General features: G+C 33.9%; 1 protein-coding gene and 1 long non-coding RNA gene across 2 annotated transcripts in view; one reads left to right on the top strand and one right to left on the bottom strand.

Moving 5' to 3' along the window:
• Nucleotides 1-5,915, top strand: part of LOC106871183 (uncharacterized) — a 62,877-nt gene extending 56,962 nt beyond the window's left edge. Inside the window, exon 3 of the long non-coding RNA XR_001409633.2 lies at nucleotides 3,855-5,915. This is a non-coding gene — a long non-coding RNA (uncharacterized LOC106871183). The remainder of the gene's footprint in view (nucleotides 1-3,854) is intronic.
• Nucleotides 1-8,371, bottom strand: part of LOC106871182 (large neutral amino acids transporter small subunit 1-like) — a 91,112-nt gene that overhangs the window by 64,857 nt on the left and 17,884 nt on the right. The gene's annotated exons all lie outside the window — the stretch shown is intronic.

Here is an 8,371-nt window from a genome sequence, read left to right as displayed (position 1 = left end):
GCTGCTCAAGAGTGGGCAGCAACAAAAAACCTATTTGTATATGCTCCACAAGGGAAAACAAGGAACATAGTTTACAATGAGGTGTTATAATCACAACAGCAAGAAAGTATGTACATGATCACCTTCTTTTACGAAACTTCATTGACTTTCATATATTTATATTGATATACATATATATACGTGTGTTTGGGTGAGTGTGTGTATATACATCTCTATATATAAAGATGATGCGTAGTCTAGACGGCGTTTTTAGATTTCATTATTCTCTTTAACCCGGGCAACGCCGGGTATTTCTGCTAGTATTATTATATAAATAATATATATAATTATAGTCATTATTAAAAAGGATCTATGTGTGTGTCACTCTTCTCTGTGATTTACAGCCTTTGGGTTTGGTTACAGATTCATAAATATATATACATTAAAATTGGTAGAAATTAACGGGTGGGCTATGTGGCTGAATCAAGTGCGTACGCAAGTGCAACACCTTAATAATTAAGCCATGCTATAAACAAATCATTTGTGCAGGTCTTTCAGTAAAATTTGAAAGCTTATATGTTGTTTTTGATGGGAGAGTCCATCACACACACACACACACACACACATATATAAATAGATAAATGCAAAGATATTTGCATAAATAAGGAACAGCTTTTCTTTGAAAAGTCCTGCTTCAAAACATAATTACTTTAAAGTTTTGTTTCTTTTATTTTATTTTAAGAATGTTTTATTCTTATGTATTGATTCTTCTGTTTGTTTTAAAACCATAATATTCCTAAGCATATTAGTCTGATGTTTTCAAGACTTTCTCAATCTCATATTCAAAACGAACTGCGGTAATTGGTTTTGATGATTTCTTCAGTTATAAAAGACTTGTAAGGAAAATAGAAAAATCCTTAAAAAAGAAATTACCAAACTTAAACATAACCTTGTTTTAATATATATTGGGTTAAAGGCAGCAAGCTGTCAAAATTGTTAGCATGCTGGATAAAATGTCTTTACGTTCTGTGTCTGAACTCTGCCGATATTGATTTTGTTCAGGGTCGATAAAATAAGTACCAGTTGAGCACAAGGGCCAATATAATTGATTTACCCACTCCCCCAAAATTGCTGGCATTGTGCCATAATTTGAAATCAATGTATATATTATGTTAGGCATAACTGTATGAATTGGTGTCATGCTCAATCATACTGTGTGGCACTGAGGTGTGGCACTGAGGGCAAGTTGATTTAGTAAACAGAAATTAAAAGAAGTCTGTCATACACACACACATTTATATATATACTCTTTTACTTATTTCAGTCATTTGACTGCAGCAATGCTGGAGCACTGCCTTTAGTTGAGCAAATCGACCCCAGGACTTATTCTATATATATATATATATATATATATATATATATATTAGAATGTTTTAGCTTTACAATGATTTTGTAGGGTAGGTGAAAGATGTTGAACTGCTTGATTTCAACAAAAAAAAAAAAACAGAATATTTGAGCAAATATGACCAGTTTAAATGCTGAAGGCTTTATAGTGAAGGCCATGTAGATCAAGAACTATAGAAACTAAAAGTTATAGAGCATCTATAAATTACTGACAGCAAATATTCTTGGAGAAAGCATTCTTCTACTACATGTAATGCAACACCTAATTAGAAGTTCAAGAAATGTTTCTTTGTCTTGACGTTATAGGATAATTACAAATGAGCATCATTATCAAAGAAGCAGAGTCCCTTGTTTCCTGACTTCCTTGAAAACATGTCTGGTTGGAAACAGGTTAGGGTTGGCAATAGGAAGGGCATCCAGTCGTTGAAACTGTGCCTCAATGAATTCCATCTGACCCATGGAAGCATAGCAAAGTGGATGCTAAAACAACGATAGTAATGATGATAACATAAAGATATTTAAGTTGCAAATATATATACACATTTTCTTTCTAAACAAAGAGATCATGAAAATCTCAAGGCCCTGAGATAATGTACGGTTAAACTCAAAACAATGTGAATAAATAAGCCTTGCATTTGACAGAGTAGCCTGACTGCTAATGTTCATAACACAGAAACAGAAGCCTTTTTGTCAACAACAATGTTTGTGCTACTTGGATTTCATCTTGTCAGTAGCAAACATTCTAATGGTGAGCAGAAAATATATTAACATTGCATATTTTCTATAAACACAATTGATTCAATAAATAAATAAGTGCAGACTTGCAAAGGAAATGCAAAGTGGTATGAAAGACGATAGAAGTTGTAGCTTAGTGAATCTTTCCTGCCAAAGGATGAGCCATATTTTTTGGGTGCCAAAAATGTGAACTCCCTCACATCTGGAGATTTGCTTGGCAACTGAATTTAATTTAATTCCCAACAAATCAGTGATTAGTATGCTGCTATATCAACAGGCTTACCTAACTGTTTACAGCAGGCACAATGGCTATAACAGCAGTCGACACAGCCAACACAGCTCATCAGTAACACAGGCAGCTCACATCGCTATGCAGTAGGGCAATAACACAAGGTCATCAGTGCAAACAACTTACAGCCAGTAACTCTTATTGTTTCATAGTCCGTTTGATATACATTGCTGCAACAGAACAAGGCATTCTATATATGGTCATGAACAGAAAACATTACTCTACATCAAGATCATAATTTCGTTACATTATACATGTATACACACTTTAAATATACACACCTATTGTGCACTTAGTTGCATGCTCAATGTTTATTATATATGCTCAAGCATGTATGTGTTCAGTATACAGATTCACTTGTATGCATACAAACATTTATACACATATACATGTATATACTCCGTCACCACTCATTTAAGAATGGTTTTATTTCTGTTTTCAGAATATTTGACTGCATTTCAAGTAATATTTTTTTGATGCCAAATTCAAAGCCCTTTTATATTAAGTTGAAGAAAATTTTAGTCATAATAGCCAGTTTGAATACCCTGCCCACATTTACTTTTTTAAAAAATGTTGTCACATGCTGCATGACCTGCAATAATTTGGTTCTCAAAAGGAATTGGAAGGTTTTTGTTTTTCTCAGGAAATGAGAGAGAAATTTTTGATATATGATGCAGTCATTAACATTTTAAATGCCAGTAGCAGTGAAAATGACGTAGAAACAGTATGCAAACAAATGAAGCAATTAACACAATGCTGTAAATATTACTAACATTTTAGGATCTACACAGAAATTAGAGACAAAGTTTTTAAAATCTACTTTTTCTAGCAGTGTTTTAAAAGTGAAAATATATGATTGGCCAAATAATTTGATTTATCAGTGTTACCAAATAAACTGAAATTCCATAATTTCTGCTGTAGTAATAAAGTATATAATTTCAACTTTCCCAGATAATGTTAAATATCTTCAGAATTTTTCATATTATTTCATAAGATGTCTAATCATCAGATATATATACAAAAAGTAAATATTAAGGTAAGATGTTATTAAGATTTAAGATGTCTTGTTTGTTGTATGCATTCATTTTGACACTTTTTATGGTTTATTTCATATTTTGATTGCATTACACTTTACCAAAGATTTTGTATTAAAAAATTATATAATATGTTCTTAAGTGAACACATTTATGCAACATTTTGAACAGCATTTCTTGCTGAAAAGTGTATAGAAATTTTGGTAGACTTAAAGGACCTGGAAGTGTTTATCCACAAGAAATGTTTTTTTGAAGGATATCTTAGAAGCCTGCATATTCAGTCATAAGGCTGCAAAGGAGAAATAAGTCAAAGAGGTGAAAGAAAGGTCCTTTATCCTGCTTTAAAGAGATTAGGAAATGGTCCTTTACCGTGCTTTATTATAATTCTTTTCAATGATTTAATTTAATTTCAGTTCATGCGGAACTCAGACTCTAACCGAACCCTTCAGTTGTTAATTGGTTAATCAGGAATATATCTAAGTAAATAGCATTCCTCCACTTGGTGACCAGACACAACACCCATAAACTTTTCTTCATTGATTCCTAATCAAAATAAAGACACTCGTATTTAATTCCAGAACACATTTATTGCAATTGGAGTAAAGAAGTCTGACAATTCTTTATATAATTCAAAATGGAGGTATTTCAGTAATGTGATACATACCTATGGGCAGCAAAAGTAGTGCACTGACTGAGTGCTGATAGTAAATGGATATTCTGATTAGAAACAACAGCAAAATGGCAGGTAGTAGTAAATCACTAAAGTAATTATTATGCCCACAGGCTCAATGATATCTTTATATCAATGACATCAATGATATCTTTATATCAATCTATTTTTGAGTGCTATTGGTTTCTCTGACCATCATTTCAAAATAGATTCTATCCATGTGGAGATTTAAAGAAGACGAAGATGAAGAAGATGAAGACAACAACAATGATGTCAATGAAGAAAAAAGAGAAAAAAGAGAAGAAAAAGAAGCCAAAGAATTGTAGAAGAGAGTTCTAAATACAAAAAGATGTCTATAGAGTAGATCAACCAATCTGTGTGCTTCATGCTAGAGTACAAACTCCCAGTAACAAACATATTTCAAATGATATGATAGGCATTTATTTAGCACAGCATTGCTCTCAATGAAATTTAAAGAAATAGTTGTCTCTGCTATTGTCACATTGGAAGCAATTCACAATGACTACAATAAACTTAAATTATGTGCACATATCAAGTTTCCATAACTTTGTTATTATTCTTGTGAACTGATTATTTATTGAGTATTCGTCTTAGCAAAACAAGTCAAAAATATATTAGAAGAAAGAAATTTTTCTTCATGCACTTGCTGATGTCCAGTGCCTGCAGACTGCCCTACCAGTAAGGCTTCTGATCAATGGACATTATCTTGTAAGATTAATACAATTATTACAAAGTACTGGATCTGAAATGTTCTGCTATAACTTCTTTTTCAGAAATGGTACCATATCTAAGTAAACAGGTTACATCATGTGTGAAAGAATGCGCTGTTGAAGCATGTTGCTGCATTCACCATTTGTTGCCATTTTCCTGGGTCCCCCTAGGGTGACCCATCAAACAGAGTCCCAGTCAGTTGCCATCTCCACAAGTTACTGCCTCATGTGCTGTGACCATGTGGCATGCGGTCAACCAACATGAGCTGTCAACTCGACTAGATTCTCAGTGAAGAGAACACAGTTAATTCAGAATATTCCTAGTCTGCTGCCATTTATGGCATACATTGACCAAAATAGTATAATATCCACAAAAAAGAAGTTTGCAACTTCTTTTTTGTGGACAATCTATGGGGTACTGACACTCGGCTACAACAAACTAACTCCACCTGTCTGTATTAAAAATCTGAGAAAAATCAACCTACTTCTCTTATTGTACTCATATTTACTTTTCAACAACTTGTTATAGTGAGCCAATAAGCAGTTGCTTGATCTGCTAGAAATAGCAGTTAAATCTCTCTCAACTCATGTCTTACTATCTAGAAAAAGGACACATTATCGTCTGGCCCAGCGTTAAATAACATGTACAAATGATTTCCAATTCTAACACATTGATTTTGAGTAGTAAGTGCCATTGTTGTCATTGTGGCCATCATCATTTAACGTCCATTCTCTATACAGGCATGATTTGGAGAGTTTGACAAAAGCTAACAAGCCAGAGGGCTGTGCCAAGATCTATTGTCTGTTTTGGTATGGTTTCTGTGGCTCGATGCCCTTCCAAATGCCAAAATCAACTCCCATTAATTCACTGATAATTTACTGATTTTAGGAAAATGAAGGGCAGAACTGACCAAGCCAATTCACAACACAAAAAGTACAATAATAACTCTTCCATAAATCTTCAGTTATTTTCATGTTCTCTAAGAACAATGTATTCCTAATATTGTGAACATCCTTAATTTGTCCAGATGTCTTGCTTTGTATACAAAAATAAAACATTAATAAACTTCCAACTTATTGTTCTACTTCTAGTTCTTCAGGTCCTATGAGAGTTGTACCAGTGCAGCATTTATGAGTTACCACTTTATTCTAGCATTTAAACCATCCATTACCTGCCCAACAGCCCATACCTGGCCTCTCACACCTACCCTACAATGTCATTCAAAAAATAAACAATCACATCTTTAAAATCTTGAAGCTACAAGATAATGAATGGGGTAGAGCAAATTCATGTTGTAGATGTGCCACATGGTTACTCACATTTGAGAGAGAGAGAGAGAGAGAGAGAGAGAGAGAGAGAAGAAGAATAGTGAATGAGGCATCTCCAAGGAGATAGACAGTGGTGATGAGGTGATCAGGTGACACCTCAGGTAGCAGGAGCAGTTGCAGGTGGGGAGGTGGATTGGGGTTTGCAAGTGTATGTGTGTGGGAGATAGGGAAAGTGAGAGAAGGAGGTAGGCAACATCGATAAAGGTAGGGAAAGGGTTGAGGAAAAGGGGGATGCATGAGTTGGGTGGATGGGAGGACTACAGATTAGTAATGATACCGTTGACAAGGGAGAAAACGACTTATTGTTCAGAACCATTTCCTTTCCTATATTTTGTGAACAGAACAAAACAAATGTGGTTTTCAAATCCTATACAATAAGTAACCAACTGGCTGAAAAGTTATCTAAAGTTGAAGGAGAGAAGAAGTGGAAGAATCATACAAGGAGGTTCTTGGTTTTGCATAAAAGAAAATACAGGAGGATCAGTTAGTTATGGTTTTATCAAACATATTCCCCTCTTAGATTCATGCAGTTATTGCAGTGGTCCTTCAGTATTTCTAATCCCTGCAGAAGAGCACAGAAAGTTGAGCCTCCAACCAGGTCTTTCACGAGACTCTTAAAGCCAGGAACTTTTCAGCATACCCTTGTAGGTACAGGAAAAATGAATGCAAGAGTGCTAATTACTATTTGATCATGTTTTGCTATAGGCTATCTTTTGTCTTTCAAGAGAAGAACTGTTAATATTCCTCACAAATAACATTAGCAGGGAAGAACTTCATACAGCTTGGCAATTTTTCAGTCCATTACTCTTAATAACTCACTTCTACAATAAACCCACTTTACTAAAATACATTTAGTATCAGGATTTTTGTTTACTGAGAACAACTTGTGGAGAAATACTGCTTTATTATTCAAAACATTTCATGCATCTCATAAACTTAACAGTTTCTCCCCTTCCTAGCTTGATAAATCTTGCCTAAATCCTTGCTTGCGATTCTGGCATCACTCACAGTTATTTGATCTTTTCCAATTTTCTTTTTGTTTTCACTGCTTCAGACCTGTTATTTATCTCTTAAGAACTTTGGCTACAACACCTACATCTGTGATTGGTTTGGAAAGGCATTCACCTTCTCACTTTTAAAATGCAACAAATATCCAGAAATTTCTAATGTAACATTTCTTATATTACTAACTATACCATTTGTCATTATACTGGCTGGGCCAGCACAAATTTTGTGAAATGAAAGACGTTGCTGGTTATGTAAATCTTCAATGTTTCCAATAATGTCAGAACATCAGTAACATGTTACAAGGGCAACCAATAACAACACAAACATGGGAAATATAAATAGCTTGACCTCCAGAAGTTTACATCCACCTTTATATAGGTGTTGTGCCAAACCGTAAATATGTATGGAATTGAATATAAAATAAAAGAAAAAAATATGCATACTAAGAATAATGTAAGAAGATTAAAAAACAATTCTGATGCAATTCTACTTGGCGCAATTTAAAATGGTACATATACATAACCCCTTCCCCCACAACACATACATACACACACACACACACACACATATATATACACAAAAGATATACATATACACATATATACATATACACACACATATACAAAAGATATACATACACACACACACACACACACACATATATATACACATAACAAACATATATAAACACACATACATGCAAATATATATATACACATACATACATATAGACTCGGCTATGTCAAGATGGATTTATGTTATTCTTCCTCACATTTGGATTTTTATGTATTCTCTCTCCTACTTGGATTTGAAATGTTGCCACATTTATAATATGTCTTTTCTACAGTAATTTTTCTGCATTTTCGTGCAGCTGAAGATTGCTCTTCATATTGCATTTAAGGTAATGCTCGCATTACTTAAATAAATTAAAGTAGCATGAAACGTGCGCACTGCAATCACCTTTGAAATCCGTGTTGCTTATTTTTTGATTTTGATCACCTATCCTTTTGGGATACGATATTCGGGTGCCTACGCATAAGTACCATATTCAACCTTGAATCTATATCTAAACCACATACATACATATATATACACACACACAGGTATATACATATATATATACAAAAGATATCTTAATATATAAAGCTGAAGATGTGTGTCTGTGTGAAGCCTTCCTGGCACCCGTGCCAGT

This window comes from Octopus bimaculoides, chromosome 16, assembly GCF_001194135.2.
Source record: "Octopus bimaculoides isolate UCB-OBI-ISO-001 chromosome 16, ASM119413v2, whole genome shotgun sequence".
Taxonomy (NCBI): Eukaryota; Metazoa; Mollusca; class Cephalopoda; order Octopoda; family Octopodidae; genus Octopus; species Octopus bimaculoides.
This window is presented reverse-complemented; position numbering and strand designations above follow the sequence as displayed.